The sequence below is a fragment of the Chlorocebus sabaeus genome, chromosome 2, assembly GCF_047675955.1.
Source record: "Chlorocebus sabaeus isolate Y175 chromosome 2, mChlSab1.0.hap1, whole genome shotgun sequence".
Lineage (NCBI taxonomy): Eukaryota > Metazoa > Chordata > Mammalia > Primates > Cercopithecidae > Chlorocebus > Chlorocebus sabaeus.
The window spans coordinates 42625160-42645663 of NC_132905.1; the positions used below are offsets into that span (position 1 = coordinate 42625160).

The window sequence follows — 20504 nt, forward strand, 5'->3', positions numbered from 1 at the left end:
CATGAAATCCACTCCCCCCCACCCCCCATTTCTTGACCCCATTGTCTTTTTTTTTTTTTTTTTTTCTTTTTTAACAGGGTCTCACCCAGGCTGGAGTGCAGTCGCACGATCTCGGCTTACTGCAACCTCTGCCTCCCGGGTTCAAGCGATTCTGTTGCCTCAGCTTCCTGAGTAGCTGGGATTACAGGCCTGCGTCACCACGCCCAGCTAATTTTTGTATCTTTAGTAGAGACGAGGTTTCACCCTGTTGGCCAGGCTGGTCTCGAACTCCTGACCTAAGGTGATCTGCCTGCCTCGGCCTCCCAAAGTGCTGGGTCTACAGGCATGAGCCACCGCACCCGGCCTTTGACCCCATTTTCTAATGTCTTCCTAGAAATCACCAAGGTTGCAACTCCTGACTGTCCTGGCTCGCAGGTCCCGGCTTACTTAGGGGCCCCACGGTGGGGGCTGCCCACGTGCACACCTATGCTAGGCGCCCTCATTCCCGCAAGGGCCAGAGCCCCTTCCTGGCCCACAGCGTCTGGCCAAGGAGGTGTGGGTGCGCCCTAGCCAGTCCTGGCCCTGGAGGACGGCCCCACCTGCGCACTGGGGCATCTGGGAGAGCTATTGGTGGAAGAAGCCCAGGTTCCTGAAGCACCAAGTGGGCAAGCGTTTATTTTCAAGATGGGACGCTTTTGAGGGTGAATGAGTGCTAACTGTATGGGATGCCCGGACAGTACATAGACCAGGCCTGTCAGCCGGGCAGTGCGGTCCCTGTTGGAAGGTCACCCACGAGCACCTGGTTGGACACTGCCACTGAGATTTGGTTATTACAGAGGTTAGCCTATGCGGGCCCTCACTGATGGACCTTGAAGTTTTTCCCAGTTGCTTGCAGTTAGGAATAATGCGACTGGATCCCATGGACTGTCTTTGTGCATGCATGTGGGTATATCTGTCAGAAATATTCTTAGAGTTGGAATTGGCTGTACTGGGATATGTCCTTTAAAATAATATATTGGCTAAACATGGCTAAATTGCCCCCCTTAGACACTGTACTAATTTACACTCTGGCAAATAATGTGTAAGACCTTGGGTTTCCATACATCTTCACCAGTGGGGTCTTTCCAAACTTCTGGATCTTTCCCCATCCAATAATGACCAAACTGTGTCTCATGGTTTTAATTTGCACTTTTCCTAGTATTTTCAGATCCTGTCGTGAAACGGTGATGGCGCTGTTTCTGCCTGCTGCACTCACAATATGTGTTATCACTTCATTTCCTTTCACCATTTTTTACTCTTAGAGTTTGTAGAATTTGTGAAAGTAAAATCTTTTTGCTGGCATGGGCTTTTGTGTGTGTTATACGCTGCTTGGAAAGGTCTTGCACCAGATCTTCCCTTTGTAGATTCTTTCTCAATGTTTAGTACTCAGCTCAAATGTCACCTCCTCAGACCATTTTATCTAGAATGCCTCCTCTAGTTATTCTCTATCACCCTTTATGTTATTTCCTTCATAGCACTCATCACACTGTAACCACCCAATGGCTTCTTCTTGCCTGTCGCCCAGATAGAGCCAATTTTTCAAGACGGGAATTGCGATAAAGAGTTCAGTACACATAGAGCTGGCTAAATAGGAGATCAGAGGCTTATTATTCCTCAAATCAGGCTCTCCTCAGATTTGGAGTTTAAGGAATTTTTGGGGGGGGTTTGTTTTTGAGACAGTGGCTTGCTTCATTGCCCTGGCTGGAGTGCAGTGGTGCAGTCTAGGCTCACTGCAACCTCCACCTTCTGTTCAAGTGATTCTCGTGCCTCAGCCTCACAAGTAGCTGGGATTACAAGTGCACGCCACAATGCCCAGCTAATTATTTGTATTTTTAGTCGAGACAGGGTTTCACTGTGTTGGTCAGGCTGGTCTTGAACTCCTGCTCTCAAGTGATTGCCCTCCTCAGCCTCCCAAAGTGCTGGGATTGTGCCAGTCTGGAGACTAGGGTTTTTAAAAGATAGTTGAGCAGTCAGGGGGCTAGGGAATGGTGAGTGCTGATTGGTTGGGTTAGGGATGAAATCACGAGGAGAAGAAGCTTTTGTCTTGCTCTGGGTCAGTTCCTGGGTTGGGATCACAAGACCAGATGAGCCAGTTTACCAGCCTGGGCGGCTAGTCTATCACAATGTAGGGTCTGAAAAATACCTTGAACACCAATCTTATGTTTTATAATAGTAATATTATTTATTAGAGCAATTGGAGGGGTTAGGAATCTTGTGGCTTCGGGCTGCATGACTCCTAAGCCATAATTTTTTTTTTTTTTTTTTTTTTTTAGATGAAGTTTTGCTCTTGTCCCCCAGACTGGAGTGCAATGGTGCGATCTTAGCTCACTGCAACCTCCCCCTCCTGGGTTCAAGCAATTATCCTGCCTCAGCCTCCTGAGTAGCTGGGATTACAGGCACCTGCCACCATGCGCAGCTAGTTTTTATATTTTTTAGTAGAGGCAGGGTTTCACCATGTTGGCCAGGCTGGTCTCAAAATCCTGACCTCAGATGATCCGCCCAACTTGGCCTCCCAAAGTGCTGGGCTTACAGGTGTGAGCCACCATGCCTGGCCCATAATTTTTAATCTTGTAGCTAATTTGTTAGTCTCACAAAGGTGGTCTGGTCCCCAAGCAAGAAGGAGGTTTGTTTCAGGGACGGGCTGTTATATTTGGTTTAAAGTGAAATTATAAATTAAATTTCTCCACAAATTTGTTTGGCCTATGCCTGGGAATGAACAAGGGCAGATTGGAGGTTAGAAGATGGAGTTGGATTAGGTCAGGTTTTTTTTCACTGTCGTAATTTTCCTTTGTCATATTTTTCTTATTGTCATAATTTTTGCAAAGACAACACCCATCATTACTTATTTGCTGACTTGTTTATTGGTGAATTCTTTGTTCCACTACTGAAATGAAGTTCCATGAGAACAAATAAGTTGGTCTGTCCTGCTCACTGCTGCGTGCCCGGCACTCTGTCTGGAACATGGTAGGTGCCTGTAGCATACACTGGCAGTGCTAATGTCCCTTGCCTGCCTCTGCCGTCAGCTCTCTGGTTGTTGTGGAAAGTTCCCCTAAATGCCGCCACCTCAGGCATCTTGTTGCTGTCCTCTTTAAGGCTTATCTTACGACTTTCTCCGGAAGCCTTGGGAGCAGGCACAGCCTGGAATTCAGGGAAATTTAACATCCCCGGGGTAACTGCAGGGCAGTTTGGCTGGCCTTGGACAGACCCAGTCCCCGTTTTTCCGTGTAGTTCTCAGGAATAACTGCAGAATGTGCTGGGATTGCAACATCGTGAGATAAGGGAGAGCTGGCCAAACAGCCCAAGGTCAGTTCCAGTCTCCTGCTGAAAATAGGATGTCCTTCAACACAGCCCAGCAAATCACATTACCCTGGGATGTTAAACCCAGGGCAGGCTGCTCTCTGGCATCCCTCATCTGTGGTGAAAGTGGGGCTTGCCCAGTTGAGACTCCATTTGCCCTGAGCAGATTTCCTGAGCCTTGGGAGACCAGCTTGCAATGAATGCTCCTCTTCTCCCTTGCTGCCTGTCTGTAAGTAATAAATTTGCTTCATATAACTTATTGAGTATGAATGTGTTCTCTCTCACTGGACACAGACATGTTGGTAACCAGTGCACAGTGAACCTGCTTCACAGCAACCCTTAACTAACTTGGGGATATATGCCTCAGCCTTCTGTCCCCAGAGGACCAATTCTGAGTCCTCAGTAGAAGTGAGCCTCAGTGACCCTCAGTGGTGATCAGCTCAATAATGCCCCCTTGGGTGGTCCTCTGATCTTCCTCGGTGCGCTCTCGCGTGCGCGCTCTCGCTCTCTCTCTCTCTTACTCTCTCTCTCTCTGCTGCTTCTGGGAATCACCTCCCAGGTCAACTACCTGCATCTAAGCTCTTGACTCAAATTGCCTTTGGGTAAACTCAAATTAAGTCAGTATTCAAAATATTTGTGGAAGAAATGGATCGATTGATGAGGGTGCTTCTGATGTTTTCACTTGTCAGCCAGAAGCAGCTCAGCCCTGCAGGCAGAAGGTGAAGGAAGCCAATTGGCACCCGCCCTAGGAATGCAGGAGCAGATAACTGAAACATGGGCTTCAGTAGAACATGTATGCAAGTATTCTGACAGCAGGGAGGAGTGCCTGGCCCTGCTTTTTGGGGGTGAGAATGTTTTAGAAGAGGTTGATGAGTTATCAAGCTGCCTCAATTTACCTAACTTGAGTAATAGTGGAGGAAGCCCACTATTGTGTATGACTTGCTCACATGTGCCCACCTACTCACAAAAGTCCAGGAGGACAGCTGCAAAGCTGTCTGCTCAGTGAAGGAACAGAACGTGGACTGCACAGTGTCTCTGTAGCAGAGGCTGCCAGGCCTCCTGCCCATGTCTATCCCACTGTGTACTCCCATGACTCTCCACAGCAGGGCCTTCTTTTGGCAGAGGAAGTGCCAGGAGGTAACGCTTCTGAGAGCGGCCCTCAGCCCATGTCAGGTGCAAAGACCCTGGCTCCCTTTCTGCTCAGGACAACTCTCTGGCATGTCTACGTGGAATTGAGCACAGTGGTCCCGAGTGGTATCCCATACTGGCTTTCCTCCTTTCCCTGTCTCACTGCCCCACTCCTCTACTGGTTTTTCCTGGTGTCACCTCCTAAATAGACTACTTGCACTCAAATCGTTCTTTAGAATTTGTTTTGGAAGAATTCAACCTAAGATACCATCACTCATAGGTCATTTAGTTAATAATATCAAACAAAACATCTTAGCCACTGCTCTGATTTCTTCCTCTGAAATCTATAACCACAAATCACTGCTTTCTCTACCAAATATTTTTCCTATAAGGCAACAAAAAAGTAAGATCTTCCCTGCTCATGGCTAGCCTTCCATTTTCCAAAATCTACTACAAACAGGAAAAAATGTGAGGGAAACCCTACTCTTCCCCAAGAGAACTTGGCATTTATGATTCCTGCCTGCCACGTGGGCCATTGTGTGGTCTCTTAGCTTCCCGATGGATGATCCAACAGACGTCACCTTGCACTGTAGTGACAGTCTTGTTGGGACCACATGAAGTGCAGCTGTAACACAGGTAATAATGTTCTGGGCAATTGGTCGACTGTCCTGGTAGGGGGAGACTAGTGTGAACAGATTGTCCCATTTAGAGTAGCTGTTAATGGACTGTCTTCTCTCCACGAAGGCCTTTAGCATTTTACATTGTATAGGTTGTCATCTACCAGATTAAGAAAATTTCCTTCTATTTCTAGTTTAAGAGTTTTGAAAAATCATTAATGAACGTTCAATGTTATTTTGTGCATTTCCTTCATCTATACATGATATTATTATGTTTTTCCACTAATTTTCTTTTTCGTATGAGACGGAGTTTTGCTCTGTCACCCAGGCTGGAGTGCAGTGGCATGATCTCGACTCACTGCAACCTCCACCTTCCTGGTTCAAGCAATTCCCCTGCCTCAGCCTCCCAAGTAGCTGGGATTACAGGCACACACCAGCACGCCCAGCTAATTCTTTTGTATTTTTAGTAGAGACAGGGTTTCGCCATGTTGGCCAGACTGGTCTCGAACTCCTGACCTCAGGCAATCCACCTGCCTCAGCCTTCCAAAGTGCTGGGATTACAGGCGTGAGCCACCACACCTGGCCCACTAATTTGTTGATATGATAAATTCTAACATTGAATCATTCCTGCATTCGCAATATAAAGCATACTTTTAAAATACATTGCTGGATTTGACTTGCTAACATTGTGTTTAGGTTCTTTGCTCCTACATTCACAAAAAGATTGGCTTCTAATGTTCTTTCTAATATAGTACTTGTTTAGAAACTATCAAGATTAAATTAGCCTTACAGAATGAGTTGGAGATTTTCTGCTTTTAAATCTTCTAAATGTGTTTAAGTTTTGAAGTTTCTATTTCTTGAATATTTGATGGAATATTTCTGTTTTCTGTGTGAAATATTTTAAACTGCTGATTCCATTTCTAATCAAGCTTTCTCCTTTTCCAGGCAGTTTTGGCATTTTTCTAAAGGAATCATCCCATTTCACCTAAGTTTTCAGTGTTATTAGTATAACATTATTCACGTCTTCTTAGTATTTGCAGTGATAGCCTCCATTTCACTCATAATAATTAATTTGTAAATTTTCCTTTTTTCCTTGGTCAGCATCCCCAGGAATGCCTAAGTTTTATTACTTCTCTTCCCCAAGAGCTAACTTTTGGCTTTGTGGAACTCCTCTGTATCTTTGTTTAATATTTTAAAATTTATTTCATCTTTAGTATTTCTTTCTTTGTACTTAGAGTGTATTGTTTTTTAAAATTTTCTAGTTTAAGCTAAACACATTAATTTTTAGCCTATCTTCTTTTTTTAAATTAAAGACTAAAACTTTATTATTCTTACTTAAAAGAAATGAAGCAAAATAAGTTACAAGAGAACTTATGTCTAACCAAGAGGCAGGTGGATGAGTGGGAAGGGAGAGCTCTTCTGCTCTGCTCACTGCAGTGCTGCACATCACTGGTGGAGAGGAGGTCATGCTGTGAGAAAAAAACCCATCCAAACCCAAAGTTTGGGCTTAGAGACCCAGAGAACAGTGGAAGTGAGACTTTAATGACAGTCTTGCAAGATCGGGTGTCTAATGGGCAGGCACACCTAGCAGTTTCAAAAGCAATTTATCCCCTAGTGTGCAGGTCCCTCCCTTGGTTCCTCATAGGCTGAGTACGATAGGGTCACAGTCTTCCTGGACATTGCCTGTTGGTTGTTGGGTAGGGGTTTTAGGCATTTTCTTTAGGATTGTTCTGCTGCATTTTGTTGTAGCCACAATACATTGCAATCCTTGTTAGCTCAGGGCCTCTTCAAGTACTTGACTTATGACCTAAGTATCTGGGCAGGCTGTTAAGAACAGACAAAGTAAGCTATTTTGCAAGCTAGGAAACTTTCATCTTAGACTAACTTCTTTGGTTTGGTTGAAGGCAACTAAGGCAATGGGGTAGGGGAGGGCGTGGGGAGGCGGCAAGCAGACATTGGCTATCCAAGCAGGGGCCTAGTGTATCCTGTTTCTTCTGTAGTTTGCCGACCTAAACCAATTCAAGGCACCTTGTCTTGGAAATGGACCACTGTATGTATTATTTCCTTCATGCTCAGTGCAGATAGCTCTCTCGGGGTTATTTTTAACATTCAAGGGGTGAAAAAACAAACCCTGCCTGCCGCCAATTCCATTATCTAAGGAATTCAAGTAAAATGGTGTTTTGTTTTGTTGAGAAAGGGCATTGCTAAGTGTTCAAAAAAATAAAGCCCAAATAGCATGGTGTCATCAAGTATTTGCCTTTTTAAAAAATGTATGTATATTTTACAGCCCAGTGCCTCACCATCAGGAAGGGTGTTTCTGACGCCTGATAAAGCCCCTTTGGTGAAGGGCACCAGGGCACAGCTGTCCATGACAAAGTGAGGGTTAGTAACTGCAGCGAGGGAGCCAGATCAGAGGCCTTCTGTCTTCAGCACAGGATAGACAGGATTGCAGAGAAGGGAGGAGTTCAGGTGAAGTTTAAAATGAAGCTTTTTCTGACAGGCTGAAAGCAGGGCTGTGGGTCACATGGCAACACATCACACTGGGCTGAAAGGCTGACTTGGGGGCACAAACTCAAGATGAACATGCCATGTTATATCCGGAAGCCCCTCATCTGAGGCTGTGAGCCAAGGTGAGAGCTCCAGGCTGCTTCTCTCTGTGGAGTGACCTGCATGGCTGAGCATCTGCAGGCGACAGGATTCCAGACAGCAAGGTTTCTCAGGGCGGAGAAGTAGAGAGCGAGATTTCTCAGCACAGAGGCTGAGGGAGCTACCTCAGGCTGGCTACCTGTGTTCCTTAGCCCTGCTCCCCTATTACCTGGGACCTTTCTGTCCTCCCACCCATCTCCTGCCTCCCAGTCTCCCAGGCCCCAGAATGCTTGGGCCAAGGTAGCTAGGTCACCAGAAGACAGTCACCCTTGGTGCACTGGAAACAGTAACACCAGAGTGTCCTCTACATGACCCCAGAACTATGATGAGGTCCCCCTCAAAAACCATCCCTACTAGGGAGCCCCAAGCCAGGCTGCCCAGTGGGAGCGATGTGCTGCTGTCTTACTCGAGGTCAACTTTCAGCCTATCTTATCAGAAATGCAGTTAGAGCTTTGCATTTCCTATAAGCATCCTTGTAGCTCTGTCCCACACATTTGGCTATGTTGTATTTTTGTAATTGTCAGTTTGGAACATTTTCTAAAGTCTGCTACTACAATGTTTCTCTGTCCATGTGTTATTTAGAAATATTTTTGCTCTCTCCGTTCCAAGATGGCCAGATAGGAACAGCTCCAGTCTGCAGCTCCCAGCATGATCGATGCAGAAGATGGGTGATTTCTGCATTTCCAACTGAGGTACCTGGTTCATCTCAGTGGGACTGGTTGGACAGTGGATGCAGCCCACGGAGGGCAAGCCAAAGCAGGGTGGCGCATTGCCTCACTCGGGAAAAGCAAGGGGTCGGGGGACTTCCCTTTCCTAGCCAAGGGAAGCCGTGACAGACTATACCTGGAAAAATGGGACACTCTTGCCCAAATACTGTGCTTTTCCAATGGTCTTAGCAAATGGCACACCAGGAGATTACATCCTGCACCTGGCTTGGTGGATTCCACGCCTATGGAGCCTTGCTCACTTCTAGCACAGCAGTCTGAGATCGACCTGCGAGGCAGTAGCCTGGCAGGCAGGGGTCATCTGCCATTGCTGATACTTGAGTAGGTAAACAAAAGTGGCTGGGGAAGCTTGAACTGGGTGGAGCCCACCGCAGCTTAGCAAGGCCTACTGCCTCTGTAGTCTCCACTACTGGGGGCAGGGCATAGCTGAACAAGAGGCAGCAGAAACTTCTGCAGACTTAAACGCCCCTGTCTGACAGCTCTGAAGAGAGCAGTGGTTCTCCCAGCATGGTATTTGAACCCCAAGAATGGACAGACTGCCTCCTCAAATGGGTCCCTGACCCCCATGTAGCCTGACTGGGAGACACCTCCTAGTAGGGGCCAACTGACATCTCATACAGTCAGATGCCCCTCTGGGATGAAGCTTCCAGAGGAAGGATCAGGCAGCAATATTTATTGTTCTGCAATATTTGCTATTCTACAGCCTTTGCTGGTGATACCCAGGCAAACAGGATCTGAAGTGGACCTCCAGCAAACTCCGATAGACCTGCAGCTGAGGGACGTGACTGTTAGAAGGGAAACTAACAAACAGAAAGGACTAGCATCAACATCAACAAAAAGGGCATCTACCCCAAAACCCAATCTGTAGGTCACCAGCATCAAAGACCAAAGGTAGATAAAACTACAAAGATGGGGAGAAACCAGAGCAGAAAAGCTGAAAATTCTAAAAATCAGAGCGCTTTTTCTCCTCCAAAGGATTGCAGTTCTTTGCCAGCAATGGAACAAAGCTGGACAGAGAATGATTTTGATGAGCTGAAGGCTTCAGAAGGTTTGTAACAACAAACTTCTCCGAACTAAAGGAGGATGTTGGAAGCCATCTCAAGGAAGCTAAAAACCTTGAAAAAAGATTAGACAAGTGACTAACTAGAATAAACAGGTAGAGAAGTCCTTAAATGACCTCATGGAGCTGAAAACCGTGACGCGAGAACTATGTGACGCAAGTACAAGCTGCAATCGCTGATTCAATCAAGTGGAAGAAAGAGTATCAGTGATTGAAGATCAAATTTATGAAATAAAGCATGAAGAGAAGTTTAGAGAAAAAAGAGTAAAAAGAAGTGAACAAAGCCTCCAATAAATATGGGACTATGTGAAAAGACCAAATCTCCATTTGACTAGTGTACCTGAAAGTGATGGGGAGAATGGAACCTAGTTGGAAAACACCCTTCAGGATACTATCCAGGACAACTTCCCCATCCTAGCAAGGCAGGTCAACATTCAAATTCAGGAAATACAGAGAACACCCCAAAAGAGAAGCCTCAAGACACATAATAATCAGATTCACAAAAATTGAAATGAAAGAAAAAATGTTAAGGCCAGCCAGAGAGAAGGGTCAGGTTACCCACAAAGGGAAGCCCATCAGACTAACAGCAGATCTCTCAGCAGAAACTCTATAAGCCAGAAAAGAGTGGGGGCCAATATTCAACATTCTTAAAATAACTTTCAACCCAGAATTTCATATCCAGCCAAACTAAGCTTCCTAAGTGAAGGAGAAATAAAATCCTTTACAGACAAGCTAAGAGATTTTTTTCACCACCAGGCCTGCCCTACAAGAGCTCCTGAAGGAGGCACTAAACATGGAAAGGAACAACTGGTACCAGCTACTGCAAAATCATGCCAAATTGTAAAGACCATTGATACTAGGAAGAAACTGTATCAAATAACGGGCAAAATAACCAGCTAACATCATAATGACAGGATCAAATTCACACATAACAATATTAACCTTAAATGTGAATAGGGGAAAATGCCCCAATTAAAGGACACAGACTGGTGAGAGGTGACAATGTGCTAGCAGCCCTTGCTCTCAGTGCCTCCTCGGCCTTGGCACCTGGTCTGGCAGCACTTGAGGAGTCCTTCGGCCCACCACGGCACCATGGGAGCCCCTCTCTGGGCTGGCTGAGGCTGCAGCCACCTCCCTCTGCTTGCAGGGAGGTGTGGAGGGAGAGGTGTGGGCAGGAACCGGGGCCATGCTCGCCGGCCAGTGTGAGTTCCGATGGGCACGGGTGTGGGCTCAGCAGCCCCACACACAGAGCTGCTGGCCAGCTTAGCACCTGGGCCAGCAGCTGTGGAGGTTGCGCCGGGTCCCCCAGCAGTGCCGGCCTTCTGGCACTGCTCTCAAATCTCAAATTCTCGCCAGGTCTTAGCTGCCTCCCCGATGGGCACCACCCCCTGCTCTGTGGTGCCTGGTCCCTTAGACAGCCCAAGGGCTGAGGAGTGCAGGCGCTGCTCGGGACTGGTGGGCAGCTCTGCCTGCAGCCCTAGTGCAGGATCCACTGGGTGAAGCTAACTGGGCTCCTGAACTGGATGAATAACTTTTATATCTAGCCTGAGGATCGTATGTGCACCAATCAGCACTCTGTATCTAGCTAACCTAGTGGGGACTTGGAGAACTTTTACGTCTAGCACTCTATGTCTGGCTCAAGGATTGTAAACGCACCAATCAGCACTCTGTGTCTAGCTCAGGGTTTGTAAATAGGCCAATCAGTACTCTGTGTCTAGCTCAAGGTTTGTAAATACACAAATCGGTACTCTGTATCTAGCTAACCTAGTGGAGACTTGGAGGACTAGCACTCTGTGACTCTGTATCTAGCTCAAGGATTGTAAATGAACCAATCAGCACTCTGTGTAGCTCAGGTTTTGTAAATACACCAATCAGTACTCTGTGTCTAGCTCAAGGTTTGTAAATACACCAATTGGTACTCTGTATCCAGCTAACTCTGTATCTAGCTAACTAGCACTCTGTGACTCTGTGTCTAGCTCAAGGATTGTAAATGGACCAATAAGCTCTCTGTAAAGTGAACCAATCAGCTCTCTGTAAAATGGACCAATCAGCAGGATGTGGGTGGGGCCAGATAAGGGAATAAAAGCAGGCTGCCTGAGCCAGCAGTGGCAACCCGCTCAGGTCCGCTTCCACACTGTGGAAGCTTTGTTCTTTAGCTCTTTGCAATAAATCTTGCTGCCGCTCACTCTTTGGGTCCACGCTGCCTTTATGAACTGTAACACTCACTGCAAAGGTCTGCAGCTTCACTCCTGAAGCCAGTGAGACCACAAACCCATCAGGAAGAACAAATGACTCCAGACACGCTGGCTTTAAGAGCTGTAACACTCACCATGAAGGTCTGCAGCTTCACTCCTGACAGTGAGACCACGAACCCACCAGAAGGAAGAAGCTCCAGACACATCTGAGAGTCTGAAGGAACAAACTCCAGACACACCATCTTTAAGAACCATAACACCACGAGGGTCCGTAGCTTCATTCTTGAAGTCAGTGAGACCAAGAACCCACCAATTCTGGACACACTGGCACACTGGATAAAGAGTCAAGAGCTATTAGTGTGCTGTATTCAGGAGACCTATCTCATGTGCAGAGACACACATAGGCTCAAAATAAAGGGGTGGAGGAAGATCCAGCAAGCAAATGGAAAGAAAAAAAAAAAAGTAGGGATTGCAATCCTAGTCTCTGATAAAACAGACTTTAAACCAACAAAGATCAAAAGAGACAAAGAAGACTATTACATAATGGTAAGGGGATCAATTCAACAAGAAGAGCTAACTATCTTAAATATATATGCACCCAATACAGGAGCACCCAGATTCATAAAGCAAGTCCTTAGAGACCTACAAAGAGGCTTAGACTCCCACACAATAATACTGGGAGACTTTAACACCCCACTGTCAATATTAGATCAATGAGACAGAATGTTAACAAGGATATCCAGGACTTGAACTCAGCTCTGCAGCAAGCAGACCTAATAGACCTCTACAGAATTCTTCACCCCAAATCAACAGAATATACATTCTTCTCAACACCACATAGCACTTATTCCAAAATTGACCACATAGTGGGAAATAAAGCACTCCTCAGCACATGTAAAAGAACAGAAGCCACAATAAACTGTCTGTCAGACCACAGTGCAATCACATTAGAACTCAGGATTAAGAAACTCACTCAAACCTGCACAACTACATGGAAACTGAACAACCTGCTCCTGAATGACTACTGGGTACATAACGAAATGAAGGCAGAAATAAAGATGTTCTTTGAAACCAATGAGAACAGAGACACAATGTACCAGAATCTGGGACACATTTAAAGCAGTGTGTAGAGGGAAATTTATAGCACTAAATGCCCACAAGAAAAAGCAGGAAAGAACTAAAATTGACACCCTAACATCACAATTAAAAGAACTAGAGAAGCAAGAGCAAACACATTCAAAAGTTAGCAGAAGGCAAGAAATAACTAAGATCAGAGAAGAACTGAAGGAGATAGAGACACAAAAACCCTTCAAAAAATCAATGAATCCAGGAGCTGGTTTTTTGAAAAGATCAACAAAATTGATAGACCACTAGCAAGACTAATAAAGAAGAAAAGAGAGAAGAATCAAATAGACGCAATAAAAAATGATAAAGGGGATATCACCACAAATCCCCCAGAAATACAAACTACCATTGGAGAATACTGTAAACACCTCTATGCAAATAAACTAGAAAATCTACAAGAAATGGACAAATTCCTGGATACGTACACCCTCCCAAGACTAAACCAGGAAGAAGTTGAATCTCTGAGTAGACCAATAAGAGGCTCTGAAATTGAGGCAATAATTAATAGCCTACCAGCCAAAAAAAGTCCAGGACCAGATGGATTCACCATCTGGTGAATTCTACCAGAGGTACAAAGAGGAGCTGGTACCATTCCTTCTGAAACGTTTCCAATCAATAGAAAAAGAGGGAATCCTCACTAACTCATTTTATGAGTCCAGCATCATCCTGATTCCAAAACCTGGCAGAGACACAACAAAAAAAGGGAATTTTAGACCATTATCCCTGATGAACATCGATGTGAAAATCGTCAATAAAATACTGGCAAACCAAATCCAGCAACACATCAAAAAGCTTATCCTCCATGATCAAGTTGACTTCATATCTGGAATGCAAGGCTGGTTCAACATATGCAAATCAATAAACTTAATCCATCACATAAACAGAACCAATGACAAAAACCACATGATTATCTCAATAGATGCAGAAAAGGCCTTTGACAAAATTCAACAGCCCTTCATGCCAAAAACTCTCAATAAACTAGGTGTTGATGGAATGTATCTCAAAATAATAAGAGCTATTTATGACAAACCCACAGCCAATATCATACTGAATGGGCAAAAACTGCAAGCATTCCCTTTGAAAACTGGCACAAGATAGGGATGCCCTCTCTCACCATTCCTATTCAACATAGTGCTGGAATTTCTGGCCAGGGCAATCAGGCAAGAGAAAGAAATAAAGGGTATTCAATTAGGAAAAGAAGAAGTCAAATTGTCCCTGTTTGCAGATGGCATGATTGTATATTTAGAAAACCCCATCATGTCAGCCCAAAATCTCCTTAAGCTGATAAGCAACTTCAGCAAAGTCTCAGGACACAAAATCAATGTGCAAAAATCATGAGCATTCCTACACACCAATAACAGACAGAGAGCCAAATCGTGAGTGAACTCCCATTCACAATTGCTACAAAGAGAATAAAACATCTAGGAATCCAACTTTCAAGGGATGTGAAGGGCCTCTTCAAGGAGAACTACAAACCACTGCTCAAGGAAATAAAAGAGGACCCTAACAAATAGAAAACATTCCATGCTCATGGATAGGAAGAATCAATACCATGAAAATGGCCATACTGCCCAAGATAATTTATAGATTCAATGCCATCCCCATCAAGCTACCAATGACTTTCTTCACATAATTGGAAAAAAACTGCTTTAAAGTTCATATGGAACCAAAAAAGAGCCTGCATAGCCAAGACTATCCTAAGCAAAAAGAATGAAGCTGGAGGCATCACTCTACGTGACTTCAAACTATACTACAGGGCTGCAGTAACCAAAACAGCATGGAACTTGTACCAAAACAGAGATATAGACCAATGGAACAGAACAGAGCCCTCAGAAATAACACCACACATCTACAGCCATCTGATCTTTGACAAACCTGACAAAAACAAGAAATGGGGAAAGGAGTCCCTATTTAATAAATGGTGCTGGGTGAACTGGCTAGCCATATGTAGAAAGCTGAAACTGGGTACCTTCCTTAGACCTGATACAAAAAATTAATTTAAGATGGATTAAAGACTTAAATGTTAGACCTAAAACCATAAAAATCCTGGAAGAAAATCTAGGAAATACCACTCAGGACATAGGCATGGGCAAGTACTTCATGACTAAAACACCAAAAGCAATGCAACAAAAGCCAAAATAGACAAATGGGATCTAATTAAACTAAAGATCTTCTGCACAGCAAAAGAAACTACCATCAGAGTGAACAGGCAACCTACAGAATGGAAGAAAATTTTTGCAATCTACCCTTCTGACAAAGGGCTAATATCCAGAATCTACAAATAACTTAAACAAATTTACAAGAAAAAAATAACAACAACCTCATTGAAAAGTGGGCAAAGGATATGAACAGATACTTCTCAAAAGAAGACATTTATGCAGCCAAGAGACAGAAGAAAAAATGCTCATCATCACTGGCCATCAGAGAAATGCAAATCAAAACCACAATGAGATACCATCTCACACCAGTTAGAATGGCAATCATTAAAAAGTCAGGAAACAACAGATGCTGGAGAGGATGTGGAGAAATAGGAATGCTTTTACACTGTTGGTGGGACTGTAAGTTAGTTCATCCATTGTGGAAGACGGTGTGGCGATTCCTCAAGGATCTAGAACTAGAAATACCATTTGACTCAGCAATCCCATTACTGGGTGTATACCCAAAGGATTATAAGTCATGCTACTATAAAGACACATGCACATTTATGTTTATTGTGGCACTATTCACAATAGCAAAGACTTGGATCCAATCCAAATGTCCATCAATGATAGACTGGATTATATACACCACGGAATACTATGCAACCATAAAAAAGGATGAGTTCATGTCCTTTGCAGGGACATTGATGAAGCTGGAAACCATCATTTTGGGCAAACTATTGCAAGGACAGAAAACCAAACACTACATGTTCTCACTTATAGGTGGGAAGTGAACAATGAGAACATTTGGACACAGGGCAGGCAACATCACACACTGGGGCCTGTCGTGGGGTGACGGGGGGGGGCAAGGAGAGGGATAGCATTAGGAGAAATACCTAATGTAAATGATGAGTTAATGGGTGCAGCAAACCAACATGGCACATGTATACCTATGTAACAAAACTGCACGTTGTGCTCATGTACCCTATAACTTAAAGTATTAAAAGAAAAACTTGCTCTATCATAGTTGTATGTATTTTTGAGGTACATGTGACACTTTTATACATATGTATAACTGGGATATACATCACCTCAAACATTTAAGGACAATTTTTGAAGACAGAGGATTTCACAGTACGAGTTAGGAAGCACCTCTGCCTGTAGTCATGTCCCCTCTCTCGTAAGTAATTTTTCACAGCTTCTTTCCTTTTATTCTGTTTAGTAACTGGGGTGCTTCTTAGTGTGAGTACAAAGGGAGGTGGGGGTCAGGACCAACGTGCACATACAGGTATGTCCTCAGTGTCTGCGTCTCAGGTAGCACTTTTCCAAAATGACATTCAAATAATTGTGAGGTTAAAATTCTATATATTTTTTTGTTTCTAGGATTTTAAACCCTAAATTTGGCCTACTATCAAGTTCATGACCATAAATGGAACTTGTATGTCATAGAGATTAGCAAGTTAGTGGTTTCTTTGATTTGTGTCCTATGAATCAGTATTTTTTTTAGATTGCTAATACATTTTTAAAAAAATAAACATTTTTAAATTTTTGAATTAATTTCTAAATTTACCTTTTAATCAGTGAATTCTCACTTGATTGAGCTGTGGCCAGGGAGTGTCATCTCTGATATCCACTCTGTGGAGGTTGTCGACATGAGCTTTGTATCCCTCTTTGTGACTTTTTGTAAGTTTTCCATGGCACTGGAGAAGAATGTGTGTGCTTCAGTTGCTGGGTGAATAAAATGTCCCTTATATGCTGCTTGTGAAGTGCATATTAATTAGGATAAGGCTGAAGTGCCCAAACAAAGAGACTCAATGCAGGTCTGAAGCCCACTGCATGTGATTGCTCCCCAGGGCACTGACCCACGGCCGCAGGACTGGGTGGGTGCCGCTTCACATGGCCAGCCAGCCTAGGACCCAGGCTGTGGGTTCGGCCACCTTCACCATGTGGTGTCCTGGGCCATCCTCTGAGCATCTCTGCTCCAGGAGAGTGGGAGCATGTCTTCCTCACTGTTTTTACTCCAGACAGTGCCCAGCACACAGGAAGCTTTCAGTGAGTATTTGTTAAGAACACGAATCAATGAATGAAGAAAAGATGGCCCCTTAGTCATCATAGCAGCAACATTTAATAAATACTTTTTTTAAGTTAAACATTTTTTTTTCAATTAGCAGGACATCGTATGCCTCAAAATTTAAAAGATACAAAATAACATCATCACCATCATCATCATCACTATTATTTTGGTAGATTTCTCAGCCTGCCAGTTCCCTTTCCCGGAGGCATCTGCTGTTAACAGCTTATTTGTGTTCTCCAGATGTACTTCATACATACACAAGCATACATGCATATGTGCAGACTGGTTTCCAAAAAGTTTTTCTATCACAATAAAATGGTTCAACTTCAACCTCGTTTATTCCATTATTTCTGAATTCACGTGGAGAATGTATTTGGTGTCATTTATTGAGAGGACATTAGGCGGCAGTATAGTATCACAAGGAGGAGGCTGGGGCTGTCTACAAAGTTTTTTTGGCCTGGCACCATGCCTTACACCTGTAATTCCAGCACTTTGGGAGGCCGACGAAGAGGTTTGCTTGAGCCTAGGAGTTCAAGACCAGCCTGATCAACATAGCAAGACCTCTAGCTACTGGAGAGTCTGAGGCTGGAGAAACTGCAGTGAGCTGTGATTGGACCACTGCACTCCAAAGGAAGAGAGAGGTGTTGTGTGGCTATTACATATCTTGCCATATATTTCCAAGTTTTGCTATTATAAATGATGACTCAATCCCTTGAGTCATAAGTCATAATGCCTTCAGCCTGAGTCAGGAGGGAACTGGGTGCTTATACACTGGGTCCTGTCAGTTATTGTTGAGTGTCTTCCCCTCTGCATATCTGACCTGCTGCACACTGAAGTTCTTGAAAGAGCCTTCGGGCCCAGAGATGAGATATAGGCAGTTGGATCTTACTGAAGTTGGTGCTGGAAAGCAAGGGTCTGAGGGCCATTGGGGGAGGGTCACTGACACCCTAGCTCTTGGAATCTTAGAGTTTTGGAGCAGAAAGGTAGCTCAGAGCTATTCTGAGTTTTATTCTGAATAAACTCACAATAAACTCAGTCATGCTCACAAGCCAATATTCTCTATTCTGAGAGCTATAAGTGTTTCCCTGAGTACTGCATTCCCATCGTGAAGAGGAGGCTCAGACAAGAAAACATTTTGTAGCCCCCAATTTCCTCCCAAGTTCTGTCAAGAGTGAGAGATTGTGCCTTGACATACGTGCATTTTTAAGGTAAGTTTGGAAGCCTCTCACTTATGAATTAAAAACAGAAAAGTCATTATTATCATACATACATACATATATATATATATATATATATATATATATATATTTTCCCCCTCAGAGACTGGATCTTGCTCTGTTGCCCAGGCTGGAGTGGAATGGTGCCATCATGGCTGAATGCCTTGAACATATCTTGTCTTCTCACCTTTTCAGGCAAACCCATACTCATCTCAAAGAAAATACATTGAAGGTCATGTTAAACAGGGTCTTTCTGCTCTTACTACTTCTCCGTGTCATTTGTCTTTTTTCCACACACATTCCTTTTCCTCCTCTGCATTCCTGCGGTTGTTCTCATTTCACTAGTTGGTACAGAGCACCCCATCCTGCCTTTATCTGTGGGGAGCTCTTCAGCCACTCCTGCTGGAATGGGCACATTCTACAAAGGCCTGGGCCTGGGCCTCGGGTCCCTTTGCCTCCCTGTGCTTGGCACAGTGACTGGCAAATCCAGATCTCATTCATGTTGGATAAAATAACTTGCCTGCCAATATTTTAGACCTCTTGAGTGTTACAAATATGCAACAGCCACAGAAATCAAGCATCTGTCTGCTGAGCAGTTAAGCAACAAGACTATCTATAATCATAGACTGTGTGGGGCAGACGGCAATTGCTCCAGAGTTTAATAACTACAGCTATTAACTGGGCCTGGCCCTCTCCCTCTGGAGAGTCAGTCTTCTTCCTAAGCTCCTACACTCTCCTACACAGCCACAGTGCCCTCATCGAAACCAGAAATTTAGCACTGACACAACATTGCCATCCAGTCCACGCATCCGAAATTTCACCGACTGTACCAGTCCGGTCTTTCAGAGCAAAAACAAAGCAGAACCAAAAATGTCTTTCCTTTTCCCTCTTCCTTTCTGCCCCAGGACTGCCTCCTGGATCACGCATTGCATTTAGTTGTCCACAATGTGGAAGAGTTCCTTGGGCTTTCTGTATATGTCATGGCCTTGCCATTTTTGAAGAGTACGAGCCAGTTACTTTGTAGAAGGCCTCTCAGTTTGAGTCTGTTTGATGTTGATTCACGATTAAATTCAGATTATACATTTTCGGTAATAATGCCACAGAAGTAATGTATCTTGTCAGGAGGCCTGTGATGTCAATATGTCTCCTTGTTGGTGATGTTAACTTTGATCACTTATTTAAGACAGTGTCTGCCAGGTTTCTTGACTTTGGTACATGCACTATTTAAATCAGTTCCTGAGATAATTATTATTATCTTCATTTTACAGATGAGGAGACTAAAGCCAAAAGACTTGCTGTGGCTGGACCAGTGTCTCACACCTGTAATTCCAGGGAGGCCAAGGCAGGCAGATCACCTGAGCTCAGGAGTTTGATACCAGTCTGGACAACATGGTGAAACCCTTTCTCCACCAAAAATATAAAAAATTGGCCAGGCGTGGTGGTGCTACTTGGGAGGCTGAGGTCCCTTCTACCTGGGAGGTTGAGGTAGGAGGACTGCTTGAGCCTTGGAAGTCAAGGCTGCAGTGAGCCGAAATCACGCAACTGTAATTTAGCGTAGGTGACGGAGTGAGACCCTGTTTCAAAAAAAAAAAAAAAAAAAAGACTTGCTGAAAGTCATGCTCACAAGCCAGGATCCTAACCCAGTGGGCCTGGCTCCAGACAAGTACTCCTAGTGACCGCATAGGAGGCAGAGTGCTGCAACTGGGCCTGCAGGAGGTTGGCTTGAAAGAGGGGTAACATGGGTAGGCAGAAAGGTCAATGCGGTGCTGCCAAGCCTGGAGTTCCTCTGTCAGTGTCTGCTTGGCCATGGTGTCCCCTGGACCCTGGCATTCCGGCAGGGGTGACTTCTGCTGAGGATGGGCATGAGATGTGGCTGCTGCCAACCCGGGCCTGGCTCTCTCCTTCTAAAGAGCCAGGGCTGGGTTGGCTCGAGGTTACTACAGCTCCAAGGCCCCATTTTGTGTCAAAGTTCCTTGTAACTTTTGAGGAGTCATGATGTGCCCCCAATTTTGAGCTTTGCTACACCTTAGATCATGAACAAAAAGGGATGATCTGTATTTTGGAATGTCATGTATTGACATGGGACATGGAATGACCCTTGAGCCTCCAGTCCCCTGCTCTTCCTGCATTGCTGACCCCACAGTTTGCCCAGGCTGGGGCTGCCCTTGGCTGTGCCCTCCTCTTCCTGGCTTCACACAGCTCTGCTCCTGATTTCTGCTCAGTCACGTTTTCTCTGCTTCACAGAAGCACTTCTGGATTCACGC

The 20504-nt window shown here is 44.6% G+C and overlaps 1 long non-coding RNA gene across 1 annotated transcript; it reads left to right on the plus strand.

Moving 5' to 3' along the window:
* Positions 1-34: 34 nt before the first annotated feature.
* LOC140709455 (uncharacterized) lies at positions 35-17353 on the plus strand. The gene is made up of 2 exons (XR_012089916.1): positions 35-3544; positions 8316-17353. It is a non-coding gene; the product is annotated as an uncharacterized lncRNA (long non-coding RNA).
* Positions 17354-20504: the final 3151 nt, after the last annotated feature.